The 22107-nt window shown below is 38.4% G+C and overlaps 1 pseudogene; it reads right to left on the reverse strand.

The window, feature by feature from the left end:
• Window positions 1-13719: 13719 nt before the first annotated feature.
• Window positions 13720-17734, reverse strand: LOC148692988 (uncharacterized; annotated as a pseudogene).
• Between the last annotated feature and the right edge of the window lie 4373 nt (window positions 17735-22107).

Below are 22107 nucleotides of genomic sequence, written 5' to 3' on the forward strand. Positions count from 1 at the left end.
TTATTGCATTGCTTAAACTCACGAGTTCAATAACAAAAAACATGATTTTTTGACCCAAAAAAAAAAAGAAAAACAAAATTAAATGTACAATTATCATAAAATTCAAAATTTTCTGCTTAATGATGTGAAGAATTCTATTTGACCAATATTTTGAGAATCTTTCTAAAATGTTATATTGTTGTGGTCTATTTTATCTGACAAGGAGAGAGAGGGCCGGCGGCAAGGTGAAGAGAAAGAGATGTGTTTGTAGAATTGTAGGAGAATGTGTGTGTTGTTATCCTTCCTACTTTGTGCCTTTATTTATAGTAGTAAAGGAGAGAAGATTTTCCTTCTACCCCAAGGAATACAAGATACAATAGGAAAGGATAATTAGAATCAAATCTAATCTAGGATTTACGCAATCATACTTAAACTAGGAATGTTTACAACACTCCCCCTTGAGTGTGTAAATACTCAAGGTAGATTTAGCATTATGTAGAAGTTGAGGAAGTCAACTTATTGGCACTGATTCTAAGTAACAACACTTATTCTCAATAAGGTAGGAACTTGCATAAGTAGTAAGTCTCACTAAAAAACCCTAAGGCTATGGTAAAAACTCGAGTAGGGACAAAATCCATAGTCTAAGGAACAATGCGTAAGAGATGCAAAGTCAAAAGAAACGTCTAGATGACGTCATCAGGGATATGACCAGCCCAATGTGGGTGCCTCGTTAAAACATAGTTAGGTAGCAAAAACCTAGTGGGAAAAATGCTCCTAATCATTGGGAAAAAGAGTACATTAAAATTAAGCAAGTATCTACAGGATACTCCCCCTGAGTTTGACATAATTCCAAAGAGAAATAGCAAAGTTACAACTCAGAAAGTTTACGCATACCAATTCCATGAACAAGCTTCTGAAACGTCGTCTTCGGTAGTGATTTGGTGAAAAGGTTGGCCAGATTGTCTTGTGAATGGATTGGCATGACTTCAATCTTCTCATGCTCTTGTTGTTGATGTGAAAAGAAAAACTTCGGCGCAATGTGCTTGGTGTTATCTCTTTTGATGTGACTTTTCTTGAGCTGTTCGATGCAAGCTGCTTTGTCTTCAAAGATCGTCGTTGGGACATTAACGGCAGGATAAAGATCGTAGGAGCTTCGAATATGGCCCACTACTGCTCTTAACCAAAAGCATTCCTGTGTTGCTTCATGTAAGGCGAGAATTTTAGCATGGTTAGACGAAGTGGCAACTAAGGTCTGTTTAGTTGACTTCCAAGAGATTGCGGTGCCACAAACAGTAAAGACATAACCCGTTTGAGAGCGCACCTTATGCGGATCAGATAAGTATCCTGCGTCGGCTTAACTAACAAGGCGAGAATCGACTCGAGGAACATAGGATGCTGCACCGTTCGAGGATTCATAGGGATAGAACAAACCCAAATCCGTAGTACCCTTAAGGTAATGGAAGATGTATTTCACACTAGTCCAGTGTCTGCGTGTTGGTGCATTACTGTATCTTGCCAAAAAATTAATAGCGAAGGAGATGTCGGGTCTAGTGCATTGACCTAAGTACAATAAAGTGCCTATCGCACTTAGATAATGAACTTCATGCTCCAAAATCTCTTTATCATCCTCCTTCGGACGGAAGCGATCTCGTTTTGCATCTAGCGAACGAACGACCATAGGAGTACTCGAAGACTTTGCTTTATCCTTATTAAAGCGGTGCAACACCTTCTGGGTGTAGTTCGATTGATGCACTAGGATTCTATTTGAACAATGCTCTATCTCGAGACCGAGATAATATCGAGTTTTACGTAGATCTTTCATCTCAAATTCCGACTTTAGGTGCGTAGCAATTCTCGCGAGCTCTTCAGGAGTTCCAATAAGATTCATGTCATCGACATATATTGCAACAATCGCAAATCCAAAATGTGACTTCTTAATGAACACACAAGGGCATAGTTTGTTGTTCACATATCCCTGACTAGTCAAATACTCACTCAGACAGTTATACCACATTCTTTCGGATTGTTTCAAACCGTAGAGTGAACGCCTCAGTCCAATTGAGAGTGTGGTTTGGAAATATTTGAACCAGTACTTTCATATAGATTTTCGTATCAAGATCCCCTAGAGATACGTGGTTACTATGTCCATCAGTTGCATATCCAGTTTTTCGAAAACTACCAAACTGATAAGGTAGCAAAAAGTAATCACATCCATAACGGGTGAATAAGTTTCGTCATAGTCAATCACGGGGCGTTGTGAGAAGCCTTGTGTAACAAGACGAGCTTTGTAAAGCACAATTTCGTTCTTCTCATTACACTTCCGAACGAAAACCCACTTGTAGCCAACAGGCTTCACATGTGGAGGAGTAAGAGTTACAGGTCCAAACACCTTACGTTTTGCAAGCGAATTGAGTTCGACTTGGATTGCTTGTTTCTAGTTTGACCAATCAATTCTACATCGACATTTATCAACGGAACGCAGTTCAATGTCATCGCTCAACATGATCTCAGTAGCTATTATGAATGCTAATGCATCATCGACAATCATCTTTCTACGCCACACATCATCTAAGCTAGCATAATAGATCAAAATCTCATGATTCTGGGGAGGAGGATTTGTCTATTCAAGGACGCTTCCATAATCTAGAATTTCCTCATGAGTTGGGTAGAATGAGTAAGTGATAGTCGGATTCACGGTAGGTTCTTCAGGACCTTGTGCCATGGTTTTCCTTTTCTGGGGGTGTGAATCCTTTGAACCAAGGGGTCTGCCATGCTTTTGTGATGGGGCAGATGATTGGTTAGCTGCTAATGTACATGGATCACCAAGATTGGCGTCCTGGGCTTCCAGGAAGGCAGTCCATCGTACATTTGGTACATCCATCTTTGCAGGCGTATTCGCAGCTGGAATATGTGATCTTGTCACGTGCGCTAGATCAATGAAAGCATTTGGCATGCTCTGAGTTATGCTCTGAAGATCTAATATGCGCTGCACTTCAGTTTCAGACTGAGCGATGCGGGGATCTAAATGAGACAAAGTGGAAATCATCCATGATAATTTGTGTCATTCTTCAAGAACGGTGACGTTCTTATCTCCCCCTAACGATAGGAAGACTGTCTCATAGAAGTGACAATCCACGAAATGAGCGGTAAACAAATCACCTATCAAAGGTTCTAAGTAAGGAATAATTGAAGGAAAATCATATCCAACATAGATTCCCATCCTTCGTTGAGGCCCCATTTTTGTACGTAAGGGTGGCGAGATCGGTACATATACCGCACAACCAAATATGCGCATATACGATATGTCGAGTTCATATCCGGTAACCAACTGAAGGGCACTAAATGGTTGTATTGCAACAGGCCTTAGGTAGACCAACTTTGCTGCGTGCAATATTGCATGGCCTTAAGCAGCGATTGGGAGTTTGGTACATATGACCAATGATCGAGCAATCATTTGTAAGCGCTTAATGAAAGCCTCTACCAAGCCATTATGGGTGTGAACATAGGGTACAAGATGTTCAACTTCAACCCCAACTGACATGCAATAGTCATCAAAAGCTTTAGATGTGAATTCTCTAGCATTATCCAATCAAATAGATTTGATCGGATAATCAGAGTGGTGAACCCTGAGCTTGATAACCTGAGCCAACAATTTAGAGAATGCAGCATTCCTTGTGGACAACAAGCACATGTGTGACCAACGTGTGGAAGCATCAATGAAAACCATAAAGTATCTAAATGGTCTGTAGGGAGGGTGAATCGGTCCACAAATGTCCCCTTGAATCCATTGTTGAAAAATAGGAGGATTCGAACGAATCTTGTCATAAGAAGGCTTAGTAATAAGCTTTCCCATCGAACATGTTTGACATGCGATTTCTTGGATTGAACTTAAACTTCGGGTTAGTGGATGCCCGTGTGAAGATTTGAGGATACGACGCATCGCTATTCGTCCAGGATGTCCCAAACGATCATGCCAAAGTGTAATTTCGTGTGCGGTCCCAGTAGTAGGGCCGGCCACATAATGGCATTCTATGGGGAGTATGGTCATAGTATATAGACCACTCGGGGGTACGCTCCACCTTCTCTAGAATACACTTTGATAGGAGCATATTCATGCGACTTAAATGGCTTGTTCTCGTGCATTTACGTTATGTTTCTTTAGTTATTTTAGTCCTTTAAGCTATTTTCGTGTGTTTGTAGGTCCAAAGGGCTAAAGGAGCAAAAAGATGCATTTTGGAGACTTTTGGAGCACTTTTGGGCTAAGGATGGATAGCTTATGCTTGGCGCCAAAATGTTGGACGAAATTGAAGACCAAAGTGTTGGAACTTTGTTCCCTTTAGTTTTAGGACATTTAAACCTTTCCAATTCCCTTATGCCGTGCATCTCCACCTTTCTCCCAAAACCATACACATGCATTCATTATTCATTCTCTCACATGCTCCCATTACTTATCATAATCACATATCATATCACTTATCATTCACCACTTATCATATCATTCACCACTTATCATTCACCACTTATCACTTATCTTATCATTCACCACTTATCATTCATCAAACACATGCATTCACATGTTTTCACAATCTGCCATCATTCCAACCAAAACCGTGCACATGCTATCACCATGCATTCACATGCACTTGTTCCTCCATCATTCCATCCTTTAAAACATTGCACATGCACTTTAATCATTCAACACATGCATTCATTTCATCATTGCAGCCACACATTCACCCACATGCTATCCCATTTCAGATTGCATTTCATTCATTTCACATGCATTCCATCCTTTAATTCACTCACACACACTCATAATCATTCACATTTTGCAATCATATGCACTTCCTTTAATTAATTCATCCTAGCTGTCAAAGCACATGTACACTCACCCTAATCATCACTCTAGTTTTAATTCACATGCATTTCAGATTGCATTCCATTCATTCCACCCTTTAATCACATGCATCTTGGCAGATTTCACATGCACACACAAGCATTAGCACATGCAACCTAGCTGTCATGTTCCCCCCATTTCACCTATAAATACTCATTCATTCATTCTCATTCATACACAATTCATTTCACAACAGAAATTGGTCCCTTGGGGCCGTGCCCTTCACAAAGTCCATCCATTCCATTCATACACTTCATCCATTGCAGAAATGTAGACCATAAACCACCTTTGTGCCGTGAGTCTTCCCCTACAAATCCAAACACCATCCTTCCATATTCCACCACTCCTCTTCCATTCCTCCACCACTCCCCAAACCATTCACACCATCAAACTATCCCTAGACCTTGTGCTACAACGAAGAGGAAGAGAAGAGTGCCTAAACGTTCATACAATTCAAGTTTGAGTTGTTGGAATGTTTAGGTGTTTCTTTGATTTCAATGTTTAATTTCAATGCTCTTTGTTTTGTACGAATGAGGAATGGAAGATAAGAGGGCCTAAACGTTCATACAATTCAAGTTTGAGTTGTTGGAATGTTTAGGTGTTTCTTTGATTCTCTTTGTTTTGTACCATGAGGAACTAAACCCCCCTTGGTTAGGGGGTGATTCCAATATATGTTTATGCTTGCATTTTGATTTGAATACTTCTAATTGCGTTTCATAAGTTGTGGATTCAATTTGTTTAACCGTTTGATTGATAACTTATTTATGTATGTTTATTGAGAATGCGCGCTTAATTTTCATGCATGAATATGACGCGAGAATATAAGTAAGTTTCACCTAATCGTTATGAACTTATATTCACAAGTAGTGGAGGTTGCTTATAAACAATCGCGTTAAACAAATTCTTGGCATAAGTTTCATGCAATCCATAGTAATGAATGCCTCGTCAACACTTATAATTTTCATAGAGCGTAATGATTCTTGCTTGTATCTCTTCTATGCATTCATGTTGAGGAATTGTGGGGAATGTTTTGAATTGTTGTATGCGCTAACCCATCCAATTCAATAACGTTAGGAAGATTTGAAGGTTAATTAGTGCATCACGGTTAACCCGGGGTGTTGAGTTTCATGGTTTATTGAAATGCAATTGGAAATCATTTTATTATGCAAGTATAACATGTATGGAGATGAACCCCTTAGCCATTCTATCATCCATTCATTCCATTCCATCAAATTCGTTTTACAATCTGTTTAGTTTATTAACTTGTTTTGTTATTTCAATTCTCGTCAATTTAAAACCCCCCTTTACTTTCTTGTTCTTTAGTGTTTAGAATTTGTTTAGTTTATGTTTTAAAGTGTTTTGATTCATTTTATTTCCCAATTTCGTCCAAATTCACCAAAGTGCTCAAAACTGCCCAGAAAGTGATTTTAAGGCAGTTTTGAGTGTTTTGGGTGATTTTTGAGTCTTTTGGTTTGTTTTAATGTTTTAAGTGTTTAGTTTTACATTCTTTGAGTTAGTTTAGTGTTTTATATTACGTTTTTACGTTTTTGAGTCAAATCCAAGTGATTAACAATCCCTCCTAATCCCCGGTCTAGAACGATCCCTACTTGCACCTATACTACAATTGTCAAAAAGAGGGTTTAATTTGTGTGCGTATAAATCTCGCATCAAATTTTGGCGCCGTTGCCGGGGATTAGAAAATTTGCTAATCCCTTGGATTGTTTTATTTTCGTTTGTTTTTATTTTTCCAGATTCTTAATTTTGTTTTGTTTCTTGTTTTAGGTACTAGTTCATGACTCGGAGTTCTCATCCGATTCGTGAACATATCCTGGAGTGATTGGGTTCTTCGTCCGGCTGCAAGACGTAAAAGAAAGCGCTACTTGGGAGGCAACCCAATGCACTGAAAAAAAAAAAAAAATTCATATATTAAATAAAATACTAAACATGGAGAAAGATGGAGCTTCACAAAGGTTGTTTACGTGAAGCCCCACTACGAGGCGTCGGAGCGGAAGGCATAGAAGCAGAAGGCTTTGAAGCAGAAGACATCGGAGCGGAAGGCATCGAAGCGGAAGGCATCGGAGTGGAAGGCATCGGAGCGGGAGGCATCGGAGCTAGAGCATTCCAGGCCTCAATACTTGGCCAAGCGCTGGATGAGCCAGGAAAAAGGTGCCTCTGGAGGAAAGACGAAAACCTTTGACGGTCACTGTGAATCCGACCTTTAGACTCTTGCAGCTCATCAAGCTTCCTCTTCATGCCCGTCGAATAGTTGTTGGCAAGCACGTGCAAACTTCTATTCTCGTACTTAAGCTGCTGGATCTCTTGCTTAAGACTTTCCACCTCTGCCATCAATGATTCCACCTGACGGGAGCGGGCAAGCAGGCGTTGGCCCATGTTGGACACAGAACTCGCACACTGAACACTAAGTGCGAGGGACTCTTGAACGGCCAACTCATCGGACCGTCCTGACAGCAGCCTACTATCTTTTGGAGTGAGGAGGTTCCTAGCTACTATTGTAGCTGTTGTGGCGTCCTGCATCACGGAGTCTTCACCTGTAAGAAGACCGTTAGAAGATAAGAAAGAAGGGCGCCATACGTTACCTTGACGCGGCGCGCCCGTATCACTGCTAAGGCTCAATTCCAAGCTAAGGTTCGATGAGTTTGCCATTTTTCAAAGGTGTTCAAAGATAAGGGTTGATGGAGTAAATTTTCAAAGGGTCGGAGTCGATTTTCAAGAATGGGAATTCTTCAGAGTGTGTTTGTTGTGGTGATCGATAGCTCTATAAGAAGCCAAGGCGACGCGTCCACCAATTCAAAAAACTGGAATTTTCGGCATAATGTAGGCGACGCGTTCTCGGCTTTTCAGAAAACGCGTTCAACTTTGTCAAAAGATTTCTGACAAAGCTGAAAACACGTGGAGGCCATCATCGCAACTACACGTCTTTAGCCGACAAGCGCAAAGTTCGGCGACGCTTTCTCTGCTTTTCAGAAAACGCGTGCAGCTTTGTCAAAAGGAGCCGCATCTGCACTACCACGCGTCGTTCAGAAATCGAAGGGGCGCCCGCTCAGAAATCGAAGAGGCGTCGTTCAGAAATCGAAGGGGCGCCACTATTTCAAAAAGCCGGATTTGCGGGATCAAAATGTTTGTCGACAAGGGTAAAAAAACAGTACCACCACTTGATATTATTTCTATATATGTCGACCTTCGTCTTTTATGGCAAGGCAAACCTGAAGAAAATGCCCAACTCTCCCTCACCTCTGAGGGCGCACTCCCAGCAAAGCCTTTCGAAATACTCAATTCTTTCTTCTTCCCCAAAGATGATACCAGATGCCTGGAGTACAGATGACCCAGGAAGAAATGGCGGATTGAAGTGTGCTGATTCATTCACCGCTTCTTCAAAAGCAAAGGTATCTCATATCATCAAGGTCAAAAGCAAAAGTATCTCATATCATGCTCTTTCCCTGTCTTTTTCTTTGTCCTTGTTCTTACTCGCATGGCAAAGTAAAAGAAGCAATCAGCCGGCACTTGGAGTCAGTCTTCCGATCTGGAGCCAACTGCCTGGAATCTATTCCTGATTGCTTACCTAGCGTTGCTCTCGAGTAGTCATCTTCAACGGTTGATACACTTCCAGAGAAGGGACCACTTCTGCAAAGGGGAGCGAGTAAGGCAAGTGAAAATGATACATTGAAGCATGTGGAGACAAACTTAGGCTGAGTTATCCTCCAACCCTTTTCAATACGAATTGGAAAGATTGAACAAAGAAACAGACCAAAGGAGTAAGCTCAGACCTTCGGGGAAGACCAAAAGAATCCTTCAGCCCAGTAGCACAAAGGAAAATCAACAAGTGGAGGAGACCAAAAGAATCATGCAGCCCAGTTCAAGAGTATGCCTGTGGAATCACCAAGATCAAAGCCTCAATGCAATTACCAAGGAGAAGAGGGAATTTACACTCCATAACCAGATTTGCGTCCCTAAACTCTTCTTTTTGTTAATTACATTCAGCCATGTTTAGTATGTTTAAATTGTTTTTTTTTGTGTGTTTACTTATGTTTTGTGTGAATCTATGCTTAAAACATTGAGGACAATGTTTGATTTAAGTGTGGGGGGGGGGGGGGTAACTAAGTATATTTAATGCAAATTCGTGGGATTTTATCACCCATTACTTCAAATGTTGTTCCTTGCTGTTTTAAGGTGTTTTTAAGTTGTTTTAGAGTGTTTTTAGTGTGTTTTGTTTTATAACTCCGAAAATCACATAAAAATTTGAAAAACATGTTTTAAAAAGCCTAAAAAGAGTGTTTTGAGTCATTTTTGTGTGTTTGTGTCTTAGGGTACCTTCCAACAAAATGATAAGGATTTGGTTTGTAATTGCATGACGGTTAAAAAGAGTTATAAACATGGATGAAAGTTTGATTTACTCTTGGTATATGCTTGGTTATGGTTATAATGTATGACTTCACATGCAATCATAAAAGAAAAATTCGTTTTTGTGACATGCTTGAAGGAAGGAACTCAAACAAACGCTATAACCCTGTGAGACTCGAGCCATTACCTTCTTTGGAGAGTTATTTTCTGTGATTCTTTGTTTTCTAAAGTTGTTGCATGATCTCATTATTCCTTGCTTGGTTGCTACTTAGAATGCAATTGTATCATGATAGAACTAAATGCTAGAACTTATATCCGTTTCATTCAAAGCATGACATTGAATTGCATAACATATGTCAAGATGAAGTTGTGTAGTTGCCACCATAGCCAAATAGCCTTACTTCCCATTTTTCGTATTTGTTGTAAGTTTTAACCCCGTTGAGCTTTGTTTAGCTTTTATTCATTGTTAAACCACATTATCCTAACCTAGCCTAGTTTAGGACAGTCCACACCCTTGTTCTTAAAAGATAGTGAGCATGACTTAAATGAATTCCTTTTGAGTACATTATGAAAGAAAATGAGTATGGGGGAGAGAATGTTTTGTTCTTAAGCGTTTATGTATGTTTTGAGAGTCAAAAGAAAATAAAAAATTCTGAAAAACATATGAACAAAAGAAAAAAAAAAAAACAGAAAAGAAAAGAAAGAAAGAAAAAAAAAAGAAGAGCTTGTTCCCCCTTGTTGTTCAAAAGTTGAGTTTTCATTCAAAAGTAAATTCTAAGTTAATTCAAATGCTTTGCTCGCTATTTCTTTAAGAACCTTTGTTTTCCATATCCCTTCTTTGTTAGCCAAACACCTTTAGCCCCGTTTCAACCCTTATGCTTCTATCTTGATCGTTATGTGTTCAATAATGTGGAGTTTGGAATTGATATGAGCTTATGGAATCACTGGTTCTCATTCTAAGTAGTAGCATTCCATTCATGAGATCATATTCATGTCATTATCGTAAATCCAGAAAATGCTTTCTTTGTTATAACATATGTGAGATACTAGTCTTTCATGTTTACATCAATCTCTCACATATAACTAGTGTAGGGTGTATAGTCAGAAAATCTATTTGAAAATAGAGTGCATTCTAGTAAGGAATTGAGGAAATTCTCTAAGGCATGTTACTACATTCGAAATGGTTTTAAATGCTTAAATGTGAACTAGTATGTGGTGACTATGATTAAGAATGTACTTAAGTGTAAAGATGGCTAAAATCTGTGGGAATAATGATTTTTAACTTGTCATGAGCATTGGAAATCCGTGAGACGATTGTTGGAAGGTGTAGGTTGTGTTTTGTTCGTTTTGTCTAGTTTCGTGTTCTTTTGTTGTTTTGTTTTGCTCGAGGACTAGCAAAAGATAAGTGTGGGGGTATTTGATAAGAGCATATTCATGCGACTTAAATGGCTTGTTCTCGTGCATTTACGTTATGTTTCTTTAGTTATTTTAGTCCTTTAAGCTATTTTCGTGTGTTTGTAGGTCCAAAGGGCTAAAGGAGCAAAAAGATGCATTTTGGAGACTTTTGGAGCACTTTTGGGCTAAGGATGGATAGCTTATGCTTGGCGCCAAAATGTTGGACGAAATTGAAGACCAAAGTGTTGGAACTTTGTTCCCTTTAGTTTTAGGACATTTAAACCTTTCCAATTCCCTTATGCCGTGCATCTCCACCTTTCTCCCAAAACCATACACATGCATTCATTATTCATTCTCTCACATGCTCCCATTACTTATCATAATCACATATCATATCACTTATCATTCACCACTTATCATATCATTCACCACTTATCATTCATCACTTATCATTCACCACTTATCACTTATCTTATCATTCACCACTTATCACTTATCATATCATTCACCACTTATCATTCATCAAACACATGCATTCACATGTTTTCACAATCTGCCATCATTCCAACCAAAACCGTGCACATGCTATCACCATGCATTCACATGCACTTGTTCCTCCATCATTCCATCCTTTAAAACATTGCACATGCACTTTAATCATTCAACACATGCATTCACTTCATCATTGCAGCCACACATTCACCCACATGCTATCCCATTTCAGATTGCATTTCATTCATTTCACATGCATTCCATCCTTTAATTCACTCACACACACTCATAATCATTCACATTTTGCAATCACATGCACTTCCTTTAATTAATTCATCCTAGCTGTCAAAGCACATGTACACTCACCCTAATCATCACTCTAGTTTTAATTCACATGCATTTCAGATTGCATTCCATTCATTCCACCCTTTAATCACATGCATCTTGGCAGATTTCACATGCACACACAAGCATTAGCACATGCAACCTAGCTGTCATGTTCCCCCCATTTCACCTATAAATACTCATTCATTCATTCTCATTCATACACAATTCATTTCACAACAGAAATTGGTCCCTTGGGGCCGTGCCCTTCACAAAGTCCATCCATTCCATTCATACACTTCATACATTGCAGAAATGTAGACCATAAACCACCTTTGTGCCGTGAGTCTTCCCCTACAAATCCAAACACCATCCTTCCATATTCCACCACTCCTCTTCCATTCCTCCACCACTCCCCAAACCATTCACACCATCAAACTATCCCTAGACCTTGTGCTACAACGAAGAGGAAGAGAAGAGTGCCTAAACGTTCATACAATTCAAGTTTGAGTTGTTGGAATGTTTAGGTGTTTCTTTGATTTCAATGTTTAATTTCAATGCTCTTTGTTTTGTACGAATGAAGAATGGAAGATAAGAGGGCCTAAACGTTCATACAATTCAAGTTTGAGTTGTTGGAATGTTTAGGTGTTTCTTTGATTCTCTTTGTTTTGTACCATGAGGAACTAAACCCCCCTTGGTTAGGGGGTGATTCGAATATATGTTTATGCTTGCATTTTGATTTGAATACTTCTAATTGCGTTTCATAAGTTGTGGATTCAATTTGTTTAACCGTTTGATTGATAACTTATTTATGTATGTTTATTGAGAATGCGCGCTTAATTTTCATGCATGAATATGACGCTAGAATATAAGTAAGTTTCACCTAATCGTTATGAACTTATATTCACAAGTAGTGGAGGTTGCTTATAAACAATCGCGTTAAACAAATTCTTGGCATAAGTTTCATGCAATCCATAGTAATGAATGCCTCGTCAACACTTATAATTTTCATAGAGCGTAATGATTCTTGCTTGTATCTCTTCTATGCATTCATGTTGAGGACTTGTGGGGAATGTTTTGAATTGTTGTATGCGCTAACCCATCCAATTCAATAACGTTAGGAAGATTTGAAGGTTAATTAGTGCATCACGGTTAACCCGGGGTGTTGAGTTTCATGGTTTATTGAAATGCAATTGGAAATCATTTTATTATGCAAGTATAACATGTATGGAGATGAACCCCTTAGCCATTCTATCATCCATTCATTCCATTCCATCAAATTCGTTTTACAATCTGTTTAGTTTATTAACTTGTTTTGTTATTTCAATTCTCGTCAATTTAAAACCCCCCTTTACTTTCTTGTTCTTTAGTGTTTAGAATTTGTTTAGTTTATGTTTTAAAGTGTTTTGATTCATTTTATTTCCCAATTTCGTCCAAATTCACCAAAGTGCTCAAAACTGCCCAGAAAGTGATTTTAAGGCAGTTTTGAGTGTTTTGGGTGATGTTTGAGTCTTTTGGTTTGTTTTAATGTTTTAAGTGTTTAGTTTTACATTCTTTGAGTTAGTTTAGTGTTTTATATTACGTTTTTACGTTTTTGAGTCAAATCCAAGTGATTAACAATCCCTCCTAATCCCCGGTCCAGAACGATCCCTACTTGCACCTATACTACAATTGTCAAAAAGAGGGTTTAATTTGTGTGCGTATAAATCTCGCATCACACTTCTGGCCATATTTGTAGGAAGTTATGCATAGAAATTCAACTCTGTTTTCTACATGGGTTTCAGCATGGAAATTGTTATCTCTAATGTCCTTGAAACTTAACAACGTTTTTCCAGAACGTGGAGAATAGAGTGCCTAAAAAATGGTCAAGATTGTACCATTAGACAGCATTATACGTGCCTTACCGTATCCTTCTATCAGGTTGGATGGGCTTGAGAGGGTTGTCAGAGGTGCATTCTTAGGTATGAAGTTAGTGAAAGATATGCATCCACATCTGCTAGACAATTAACTTTCCCACTAGTTATACCTAGAATGAAAAATTAGTTTGAATCGGTCATATGCATAAAAGTTTATAAAAACAAATATCAATTCAAAATAATTTCATTTATCCAAGGACTAAAAACTTAATATCCAAAACAAATCACCAACTAATAATCCAAACGTAAAGGAAAATTGTTCAAAAATCAACCAAAAACAAAAGAGGGTTCGGCCACTAGGTGGAATTCGGCCCCATTTGTCTTATTTCAACTAAAAATAAGTCTATGTCTAAGAGTCTAATCTTCCATAGAGGTGGTATCCTCCTAAAAATCAGAAACCTCCATCTTTGTAGTCTCCGGGTCGTCCACTTGCATGAAGTTCTATTCAAACTTCTGACGATGAGAATGATATTCATCTACAATCTTCTTGGGAGCTTGGCAAACACGGGACCAATGGTCCTTTGAACCACAGCGATAGCATATGTTCGCATCCATGTTTTTAGGTGCTTTACCCTTATTCTTGAAGTTTGGGGCCATAGGAGCGAGGTTTGGGTGCTTCTGGGCTTTGTTTCCTCCCTTAGATGGGCCTTGACTCCGTTGACCTTGGTGGGATGGCTTCTGGTTGCCCTTACCACGCCTCTTTTGGTGTTTTGGGCGTTGGTTGGTGTTATAATATACTTCAGGCACTGCAGTTGCCCCAGTAGGTCGAGTTTGATGATTCTTCATCAACAATTGGTTTTTCATTTTAGCGAGAAGTAAAACAGAGATCAAATCCGAGAACTTAGTGAACTTCTGAGTTCTATATTATTGCTGCAGGACAATATTAGAAGCAAAGAAGGTTGAATAGGTCTTCTCCAGGGGATCCTCTTCAGTCAAAGATTCATTGCAAAACTTGAGAAGTGATCGGATTTGACAAACTTCAGAATTATATTCATTCACAGACTTAAAGTCTTGGAAGCACAAGTGCTGCCAGTTGTGTCTTGCTTCATGCAAGAATATGTCATTTTGGTGATCAAAATGATCAGCCAAAGTGACCCATAATGCACGTGGTTCCTCCTCAGCAAGATATTCAGTTTGCAGAGCGTCATGAATATGTCTTTGGATGAAAATCATAATGGTGGCTTTTTCAGCTTCGCCAACATGCTCGTCCTTTGCTTCTTCAATAGCACGACACAAGTTCTTTGCAGTGAGGTGGAGTTTCACATCTTGGATCCACTTGAGGTAGTTCATTCCAGAGACCTCCAAAGTGGTAAAGTAGAGTTTGTTCAAATTCAACGTGTTTCTATCACAAAATAGATGGACAAGATGTGGTTAGTGTATTGGAGAAAAATCAATCCATTCATGTAGGAGTAGAACATACAAGTTCTAATAGACATGTATTGGTTTAATTTTGCATGAAAAACTTTAGGTTTTCATGGGTGATGTTTTAAAATGAAAAACTTCAGGTTTTCAAACAAGGCATGTTTATAAGAAACTTCAGGTTTCAAAATAATTATGAACTTCAAGTTCATATATTCCTACAGGCAAACACAAATATATATGCAAACAAATATGCAACAAGAATATGCAAAAATATAAAATTTAGGTTTAAAATTATAATTGAATTATAATTATTTGGACTTTGGGGCAAATTAAAGTGTGGGTGAAAAAAAATATAAAACCCATTAGGCCTAAAATAATTAGGCGAATAAAACTCGGGGCCCAAAAGAAAAATAAGCTCACGGATGGCTTAAAAAAATTGGTCTGTATTACCTAGGCCCAAAAATTAGGTAGTAGTCTCGGGTGTAGGTTGTAGGCCTGCAAGGAACAGGGTAGGGGGTTGGGTTGCTTCAGGCGAGCCCAAAAACAATTTGATTGTTTGTTTTTTTGTTTTTTCATACCGGTTGAGCAGATCAAACACAATAGCAACCCAATAGGAGCTGTACGATGCAGGCTGAGGAACTGAAGCCTACTAGGGCTTGAGTCAAAGAGAACCAGGACACCCCAACGGTGCTGGGTGTTTGAATTAAACCGAGGGGGACATCGGCATCACTTCAAGCGACTGCCTTCGGGATCTATGGCACGGCAAATCATGGGGGTCCAACTGGGGACACAAGTATGAACAGAGATTGGAGAAATCTTGATGTGCTCTCAAAACCCTAGAAAACGAATTGGGATTTCAAGATTTCTAGGACACTGTGGACGATCTGCAAGTCATCAAGGAGGCTAGGCACGGCTATAGGCCATGCATCCCGGTGATTGAGTGGTGGTGACACCTGTTGGGTGTCGGGGTTAAGGTTTTGGGCTCGGAGCAGAAGCTCTAGATGTGTTCTTTGGCTCAGGGGCCTATCGACAGGGATGGGTGATGGCATGAGTTCGAATGAACCCTAGGTTTCCCGATTTATTTATTTATTTTTTTGTTTTCTTGTTTTTCAATTCAATTCAATTATATGCATATGTAATTCAAATCAACGTAAATTCAATTCAATTTAATAATATGCATATGCAAAAATGTTTGATTCAATTCATGCCAAATATCAAATTCATATAATTCAACAATTATGATTATGAGGCATACACAATTTATGTAGAATCTAAAATTCGTAAAGCATAAAGTTGGGTCATGCATCATGATGAAATTTCATGCTATCAGGGCTGCAAAAATATCAAGATAAAAACCGTTGTTTTGAAAGAACCTGATTGCTTGATGATATGGATGCAATAGTTTAATGCAGAAAAATTCTTTAACGTCAGATTCCTAGGAGCAGTGATAAGAGCATGCTGATAACGTGTTATGGTCTATTTTATCTAACAAGGAAAGAGAGGGCCAGCGGCAAGGAGAAGAGAGAGAGATGTGTTTGTAGAATTGTAGTGGAATGTGTGTGTTGTTATCCCTCCTACATTGTGCCTTTATTTATAGTAGTAAAGGAGAGAAGATATTCCTTCTATCCCAAGGAATACAAGAAACAATAGGAAAGGATAACTAGAATAAAATCTAATTTAGGATTACACAATCATACTTAAACTAGGAATGTTTACAACATATTTGAATTTATACATCCTTTTCAATTTATCATAGTGAATTAAAATTTTAAGTGTTTTGTCATACCAACTTTTTAAAATTATTAATTTGTCATCTTGCTTTAACTTTGTTAAGTTTTTCAGACATTCCAACACCTCGCTTCCCTTTTAATAAATTGCGTCCAGCAAAAATAATTCTAAGGTTCACAAAAAAAAAAAAACGAAAAATGAACTGATAAAGTAGGCATTTGGAAAAGGAGAACAACTTGCACACAAGAACTAAAATTTATATTTCAACATTCAAATTTCCCAGTAAATAAGTAAGTAGAATTAATATTAGGAAGGATTAAGTATCCAAAACCCCCAAATTGATCTCAACCTTTTTTAAACATTCTTACAAGTACCTAACCTATTGAAATGTCACATCCTTTAAGCCTCATATATTTTTTTGTTAAATGTATGTGACAACCCGTCCCTAAGTTTACAATTTAATTAATTTTAAATAAGTGATTTGATGAAAATGCCCCTAGAGACGAGATTGTTAACTTTCGATAACCAGCGTATTATGAGACGTATGACTCATTCTTTTAGCGTAATTGCATAGTACACGATGATATTAACACGTGGGCACATGCGAAATCGAATTTGGAATTACGATGGAAATTTTACGGATTTACGAACGTGAAGGGTGATTTGGTAATTTCATGTTTAGAGATACTTTGTGGCTTGTTTTGTGAGCCACGTGAGGCCCACACCCTACTCCTACTCTGTCATATGTCATCTCTCTCCAAAAATCTAGGTCCCTCTCTTTCAAACTCTCTCATTTCTTTTAAACCCTTGGACCACACTCTTATTGACACCTCACTAAGTTTATTATTTTAAAACTCTCTCTCTCCCCTTCGTTTTCTTCTTCTTCTCTGAAAACATAGAGGCCAACATGGGCAGTAACCAACCACACCATTCCTCCCTTAACTTGTATCCTCTCACTGTCCCAGTCTCTGATTTTCTCTACAACTCACTCTCAGACCTCTACCTCTCTAAAACTCTCTTATCTCAAACTTTTTTTGCACTTACCGTGCACAATAACACCGAAAAACCACCACTTGAGTACTCCGGTAAGTTAAACCATCAGACCACCACCGCTCATTGACTTTCCTTATATCTATTAAGCTCAGACCCTGAGCATCAAACCCAAGCATGGAGCTTGCACAACACAGTGGCCATTGACACTATTCACCATCTTCTTCGACGAGTTCTTGTCGATCCCAACTAACATAAGCGTTAAGACCTCTCTCTCCTTTACCTTCTTCATTGTCAGTGATGCGAGATTTATACGCACACAAATTAAACCCTCTTTTTATCAATTGTAGTATAGGTGCAAGTAGGGATCGTTCTGGACCGGGGATTAGGAGGGATTGTTAATCACTTGGATTTGACTCAAAAACATAAAAACAAAGTTAAAAACGTTCACAAAGACTCAAAGGACTCAAAACAAGTTCAAAAGACTCAAAACTGCCTAAAAACACTAACTAGGCAGTTTCTGACCTTAAACCCAATGTTGGACGAATTTAAGATTATGGCTTGATTCAAACGTAAAATAACAATATAAAACACTATACTAGACTCAAAGAATGCAAAACTAAACTTTAAAACACTAAAACAAACCAAAAGACTCAAAACAACACAAACACACTCAAATCTGCCTAAAAACCACTTTCTGGGCAGATTTGAGCACAAACACAAATTTGGACGAATTTGTGTAACAAAATGACTCAAAACTCTTATAAACACAAACTAAGACACTTTCTAACTAAATTAGACAATAAAGTAAAGGGGGATTTTAATTTGACGAAAATTGAAATAACGAAACAAGTTTAATAAACTAGACAGAATGTAAATATGAATGCGATGAAAATGAATGGATGAATGCTAGCTAGAAGGTTCTTCTCCACACATGTTACACTTGCATAATAAAATGATTTCCAATTGCATTTCAATAAACCATGAATTCTCAACACCCCAAGTTAACCGTGATGCACTAATTAACCTTCAAACTTCCTAACGTTATTGAATTGGATGGGTTAGCGCATACAACAATTCAAAACATTCCCCACAAGTCCCCTACATGATTGCATAATAGAGATACAAGCAAGAATCATTACGCTCTATGAAAATTATAAGTGTTGACGAGGCATTCGTTACTATGGAATACGCATGAAACTTATGCCAAGAATTCGTTTAACGCGATTGTTTATAAGCAACCTCCACTACTTGTGAATATAAGTTCGTAACTATTAGGTGAAACTCACTTATATTCTAGCGTCATATTCATGCATGAAAATTAAGCGTGCACTCTCAATAAACATACATAAATAAGTTATCAATCAAACGGTTAAACAAATTGAATCACAACTTATGAAACGCAATTAGAAGTAATCAAATCAAAATGCAAGCATAAACATATATTTCGAATTTCCTCATAACTTTGAAATCAAAGAAACACCTAAACATTCCAACAACTCAAACTTGAATTGTATGAACGTTTAGGCACTCTTCTCTTCCATTCCTCATACGTACAAAACAAAGAGTATTGAAATTAACATTGAAATCAAAGAAACACCTAAACATTCCAACAACTCAAACTTGAATTGTATGAACGTTTAGGCACTCTTCTCTTCCTCTTCGTTGTAGCACAAGGTCTAAGGATAGTTTGATGGTGTGAATGGTTTGGGGAGTGGTGAAAATGGAAGGATGGTGTTTGGATTGTAAGGGAAACTCACGGCACAAAGGGGGAAGTGTTGGTGGTATGTACAATGGAATGGAAGTGTTTATGGAATGGATGAATTTCTGGCACAAAGGCCTTATTTCTGTGGTGAATGGATCCCCCTCCTTGTGGCTGCAATGAAGGGTTATTTATAGGTGAAATGGGGGGAACATGACAGCTAGGAGGGTGGTGGAAATCTGGAATGGTGATGGGAGATGCATGTGGCTGATTTATGCATGTGATTAAAGGGTGGAAATGCATGTGCTTTGAATAAGTGGCTGCATGTGCAAGGGGACAATCTGGAAATGAGATGGGAGATGCATGTGGCTGATTTATGCATGTGATTAAATAATTAGAGAGTGAGGGGATGCACGGCATGGTGTGGAGAAAAGGGGTGAATGGCTGAATGATTAAGAAATGGTAGTATTTTGCACGGCTAGGTGTTGTGTATTTGTGATGCATGTGTTGAAATGGTGGTGCATGCGCTGAAATGAATGTGTTTGCATGTGACTTAAAGCTAGGGTGAATGATGATAAATGCATGTGGATGGAAATAATGAAGGGTGAATGTGCATGTGCTGCAATGGGTTGGGAAAACATGTGAGGGAATGATTAAGGTGAATGAATAATGAAATGGGAAAGCATGTGCAAAAGGGGAATGCATGTGGCTGCAAGGTTTTGTGTTAGGTGATGGGTGTATGTTAAGTGATAAGTGATTATGATAAGTGATATGATAAGTGATGATGATAAGTGATAAGTGATAAGTGATAAGTGATAAGTGATATGATATGTGGTTATGATAAGTGATAAGTGGTGATGATAAGTAATGATATGTGGGAGTGTGGCTGAAATGAAGGAGTGGAATGTTGGAATGTTATGCACGGCTAAGGAAATTGGAAAGGTTTAAATGTCCTAAAACTAAAGGGAACAAGGTTCCAACACTTTGGTCTTCAATTAGGTCTTCAATTTCGTCCAACACTTTGGCGCCAAGCATAAGCTATCCATCCTTAGCCCAAAAATGCTCCAAAAGTCTCCAAAATGCATCTTTTTGCTCCTTTAGCCCTTTGGACCTACAAACACACGAAAATAGCTTAAAGGACTAAAATAACTAAAGAAACATAACATAAATGCACGAGAACAAGCCATTTAAGTCGCATGAATATGCTCCTATCAGTCAGTAAATGATCTCAAGGTTTGGATGCATTTTAAAGGGGTTTAGAAGCTGTTAGGACGAATGGAGGATTTTCCTAGAAATTTTGGAAGCTTGGAACTGTGGCCGTTGGGCCACTTTCAGAGGATTTTTCCGGCCATCTCCGGTGACATATGGCCCTCAAAACCTGTATGGTCTTGTTCCCTACATTCTTAGCTTCAAATTGGATTTTGAATCACCGAATTTGGTTGAGTATCGAGCTCAAAATAAGCTCTGAAATTTAGGAAGAAAACCTGCAAAATCTAGGAACAGTGAAGAAGGCGTGTGGCGGGCGTGGGCATGCGTGGAAGCATGAGGGTGGTCAGCACGTCTGGTGCATGACTGCCAGTGCAGCCACCTAGTGGCGGTGCGTGGCAGCAAGTGGAGGAACCTGAGGTCCCTCCTTAGGTTCTCAATGTACCGAATCTGAATTCACCGTCCATTTTTTGAAATTCGACAGTTTTAAAATTGATAGGAGCATATTTATGCTACTTAGCTATGTTATTTCCTTGCATTTAGTGAGCTAATTACTACTTATTATAGTGTTTTAAGCTATTTTCGTGTGTTTGTAGGTCCTAATGGTAAAAGGAGCAAGAAAGTGCATTTTGAAGCCATTTGGAGCAGTTTTGGGCATGGAATGAATAGCTTGCATATGGAGCAAGGTGGATGGATGAATTTCAAGTCGAAAGAGGCTAGGAACATGATACAAATCTGGAGAAACAAGTTCAGGACAAAGAAGATAAGGAAAGAGCAAGAAATATGGAACATTATCCAAAGAACCTTATCTTATCTAAACCTTATCCTAACCTAATCTTGTTTCACCTTAATTTCAGCTGCAAAGAGGACTTAATTTCAGATTAATACAACTAGATATGTGGTTCTAGAAGGTTCTATCCCTCTTCTACAAAAGTGTTGCACCCCCTAGCCTTTGTTCTTCTAGAAATCTGCCCTAATATTCTTTCTAGAATACCTTATCTGCTCTTAAATGTATGTTGCACCCTCTCCATATTCTCTTTGGTTTTCTAATTTCTAGAAGGTCCAAAACCCTAACCTTTTTCCCTTAGGATTGTGCAATCCTTTTCCTTTCAAATTTTGGTGCACCCTAGTTTCTTTCCTACCTGATTTCTGCCTAACCCTAGGGTTTGCCGTGCATCCTATATATACATAATGTTTCTGCTGCAAAAATCCTCTGCCCCTATCCATTCAATCATTCAATCATTCATCCATTCATACATTGAACCATAATTCACACCACATCACCCTAGTGCCGCAAGCAAGGAAGGAAGGAGAAGAAGAGTGCCATGCAATCTGCCATCCAAGGAAGGTTCAAAATCTGCCATTGGAGTGTGGAATGCTTCTGGGTGCTTTCTATCCTTAGTTTTAGTTCAATGTTTATTTTAATTTGGTTTTCAATTATGATGAACATGTGGAACTAATTTCTTTTTAGTTGGAGGTGAATTCGAAGCCATGATTATATGTTTTATATGAATTGATTACATCCGGTTATTGTTTCTTGAGTCTTGAATGTGATTTGCTTATCTGAGTTATTAAAACTTGTTTATGTATGTTGGTTGAGGGTTGACACTTAATTTGCATGCATGAATTTGATGCTAGAGTATAAGGGAATTTCACCTAATCGTTATTTGCTTATATTCACAAGTAGTGGAGGTTGCTAGTCACAATCGTGTTAAGTAAATCCTTGGTATGAGTCTCATGCGTTTCATAGTGATGAA

The sequence above is a fragment of the Pyrus communis genome, chromosome 11 (assembly GCF_041283825.1).
Source record: "Pyrus communis isolate YQ-2024b chromosome 11, ASM4128382v1, whole genome shotgun sequence".
Taxonomy (NCBI): Eukaryota; Viridiplantae; Streptophyta; class Magnoliopsida; order Rosales; family Rosaceae; genus Pyrus; species Pyrus communis.